Source organism: Manduca sexta, chromosome 17 (genome assembly GCF_014839805.1).
Source record: "Manduca sexta isolate Smith_Timp_Sample1 chromosome 17, JHU_Msex_v1.0, whole genome shotgun sequence".
NCBI lineage: Eukaryota > Metazoa > Arthropoda > Insecta > Lepidoptera > Sphingidae > Manduca > Manduca sexta.
The window spans coordinates 14,469,466-14,473,788 of NC_051131.1; positions in this window are offsets into that span (position 1 = coordinate 14,469,466).

The window sequence follows — 4,323 nt, forward strand, 5'->3', positions numbered from 1 at the left end:
ATGTCCATCATATTAGGCTTTGTTATTGAGGTGAGTGAAAAATAATTTGAAAAGATGACACAGAAAAGATAAATGTGTCATTTAAAATCAACTTTTATCGGGCCCAATACGAAATAAGCCACTGATCTCACTCTAAAACTAGATTCCAGACCTCCAGAGGCGATCACACAAGCACACCACGAATATAAAATCATACTCAACTCAAGTTACAGACACAATAAAACTAAATTAATATAAAGCTGATTCCATATTGCCATTTCAATTGAACCTTATGTATTTGCTGCCAATTGCAGTAGCTATGCAGAAAATCGATACGAGGAAACGGAATTCGTAAACCTTAACGGAGTTTAGAATATCCAATACATTTTTTTTGTTAAGAATGCTTACTACCTGTCGGAAACCGTATGCGGTGTGTATAAGGAGTGGGCAGAATTGTATTGTCATAATATGGTATCAAACTATTAAAAAGATCATAAACATTTCCGACATACCACATTGCAACCATTAAAATTGTATGCACTTTTATACTATTTTACTTAGGATCTTAGTGATAGTAATTTATAGGTAATATAAATGTAATGCAATTATTCCATAACACACTCGTAGTAGCGCTGGCTTATAGGGATTTTTGGCTGTTATAATATGGTTTATAGTAGTGTATCAGTTTGTAAATAAATGGGTAAAAAGCGAATAACTCTGAACCTTATTTCACTTTTTGTCGGATTATACAATGCTTACTACATGGTCGAATTCCATTATTTCGTTTCGGGTGTCGGCATGGCCGCGCAGGTCTTTATTGAGAGCACTGGATGCTCCGCGACCCGGCTATTGTCGAAGTCAATCACCGCTTGTGACGGTATGCGCATTTATTAATAATGCATATGCCTTTGACTTGGTGAAATTGAATCTAATACCCATTTTATCTCAATTGGAGTAAGTGGCAACTCTACTCTCAATCTTCAGAAAAAAAAAGGCTGACTGGTAGACTTTAAACCTCATGCTCTCTATACGATTGTATATTTTGTGTATAGCGTGTAAGCGAATCTTAAAAGTAATAATATTTCCAGTCTATAATATATCTACATTTTTGTATTACATGTTACAGTTAGCATGATGTTATAACATTAAGTTCTTTTTCTCCTAGCATAGGTATTAATAGATCATTTTCTTATTGCGACAAATGTAATTGAACAAAAATTGCAACCAACCACTGTGTAACATTTGTACACCAACTGAGTTTAGTAACATTTAACATTTGTCTGTTTTCATAGAATAAATCTTATTTCTTTATATATTTTTTGTTTTTTTTTTGTCTTAAAAATATATACAGGCGGTGCCGCGTGCAAAGCTTGGTAATGTATTGAATCTGAGATGGTTCTAAATTCTTGTCATCTATAGATTATAAGATATTGTACGTGTTCATGGTCGGTGATCACTCAACATGAGTTGCTCAGTAAATAATTCCTGGTCTTCCAATACATAAGACATTGTATTACTGTTAAATTGTTCACCTTTTTGCTTGTATTCGAGCAGACATCAGCCACTATAATTATGACTACTATTATATCGACCAACAATTTGTAATGACTGCTAAAACAAGTGTCACAACTAAGAACAAAGATTACTGGTAACTACAAAAAACCTAATAACACGCAATTAAGTTGCATTACTTGTGCGTTAAGGAACCAGTTTTAAGATAATAACGCGCGCTGTAATGACTATCTATCTATACGTGTAGTTCACGCCGGTAATGCAGTTAATACGACCACACAACGCATGGCACTGCGGCGAAGTAATCTTTATTAACATTAATTTATGTTGGATTTAGTTCAGTATATAATTTAGATTCAAGCTTAATATATATCTGGTAGAGAGCCTGGAAAAGGAGCAATCCATCAGTGACATTGAATTACAATTAGTCGCTGCGTTTTAAAAAAATTAAAATGGTAATAACGTACAGACGTCCTCTTTGTTATATGTATATATTTATATGCACTCACCTGATGCTGGCTTGCTTACTGCAACAGAAAATGATATTTATTAATAGAATTTCATTCAAAGGTAGATAAAATGTTTTATATCAACAAAGCAAACACATTGCTCACATAAATGTACTATTCATATCACGGCGCTGTCCACTCACTGGAATGTCATACATTCAGAGTGAAAATAAATAATGGGAAAAATACCATTTTAAAATCCTCGGAGCAGTTTAAAAAAATGAATGGAATGTTATAATGAACGTGGCATTCTATACACATAACATAGTATGATTATTTAAAGGGTAGGGTTAATATTCTGGTGCCAACTCTCTTTTTCGTCTTACAGAAAACCTATAAAAACATATATTTTTTTCCGGCGAAATGATGGAGAACATTATTTACGGCATATAGTATATATAATGCTTACATTAACTCATCACAATACGAGTGCATTCAAAAGAACTTGATTCTAAAATATATTTTTATTTAGTACGCGTATATACGCATGAAAGTAATATATTGTTTTTTTTTAGCTTAATAAATATCCTTCAGTTAATGTTTTTCGTTCAAATACTAATTTGATATTATTCACTTCCACAAATAATTGCATTGAACTTTGTTTCTTTTCCAAACTCGTCTCTTATTCTGTGTGATTAGTTTTATGCCAAATTAGTTATATTAAAAATTCCACACAAACTAGAAACTATTTAAAAAAAACAGCTTGATTATTTAGATATCAAATTGAATCGTCATATTTTGTAACCGCGTCGAAGGCCAGTGGTCGGAGATACATTAGTACAAATGCATTTGTTATGAGAATGATGTCGGCCGCGCTGTGAATCATGTTCTACGAACAGAATGTTATTCCACTGGAGCTGATCTTTTAGCATCGCTCCGTGTTACAGATGTTATGAAACCGTTCAGGTTTGTTTATTTAATAGCTACGACTACTGGTATTCATGATGTTTAAAACTGGACGCTGCTTAGGGAAATGTTTTACAATAATTGCCTAGAATTTTTTAATTTAACGCACAACGCGCCGAATTTTTCTATAAACAGTAGTAAGACTTATAATTTGCATTATATTGTCATAATGTCTAGTATAATTAGTTAAATTATATAAATGTGTTTCTATCCGGAACACAAAAGTGCTGACAGACCTCTTATAGGTTAATACAGTACACACACACAACACACAATACAGTAGCTACAACAATAAAACATCTACATTTTTCCAAATCTAAAATAAGAAAAATTAAATATAGAAATTAAATATTATATTATTTTATTAATTAATCACTTCTTTATCCCTAGTTAAAGGATTTTTATCGAAGCGTTGGTCCCATTCCATTTCAATAGTAGACGGGCAGCTGTGGTGAGTGTTGCAGGGTCTGGAGAAAGTCGAGTGCTACTGTAAGTATGCTTATACCAGCCAGCCCCAGGTGCGGTCGCGTACTTGTTGCTACGAGGAATGACTTACAATAATAAACTCCTCATAAATTAATTGTTACTCGTTATGTCAAGTGTTATTTGCCGTTATTATTTATGTCTATCGCCATACAAGATAGCTTCATGACCGGGCAACTGATTATTATTTCATTTATTGAAAGTTACAAATTAGGCGCAAGACCTCATCAGTTGCACAAACTAGTTACTGTTATTAAGACCAATCTAGAGATATTTCAGAAATCTTTACATAATCCGTCATCTGCCACATAGTGTTAAATAGGAGGTTCATTAAATGTGGTTTTATGGATATCTAAGGGCTCCAAATCCGCTGTTATTTACCATCACTCGCGTGTAATCCGAGGATCGCCGACATTAGCATTTATTCACATACTTCTCCGGTCAATATTTACTTACGCATGTGTCTGCTAGTCTACTCATTAAAACTAAGCCTTTGGTGTGGGGTCGGGAAATATCACGGTTGGTCCGTGAATAACATGTACGAGTGTTAGCGTATTTCCCGAATTATTGCGAGCAAAGCTGTTCAAGGTATTGTGCTTGACACACTCGACCCGCGATGGTAAGAAGGATAAATGCGACATTAATTCAACGAAAGTTTTGTAACAATAATTCAGATTTGAACTACATCCCTTTTTTATTATGACGGTAGATAAAAAGTTAGATATCTGCCTAATTTTTTCGAACAAATTTTCTTAACGTAATCGGAAGTGGTCAAAAATCTACAAAAGCATATTAAGCAAGCGGATGTAGACATTTCGAGCATACGCACACGAACTTTCAAAGACGCCAGAGTGCTCGTTAGAGACTAATGGAACAAAAAGTGCGTAATGTTAAACTAAACAGTTAAAATAAAAAAAAAAATCCCGCTTTTTGC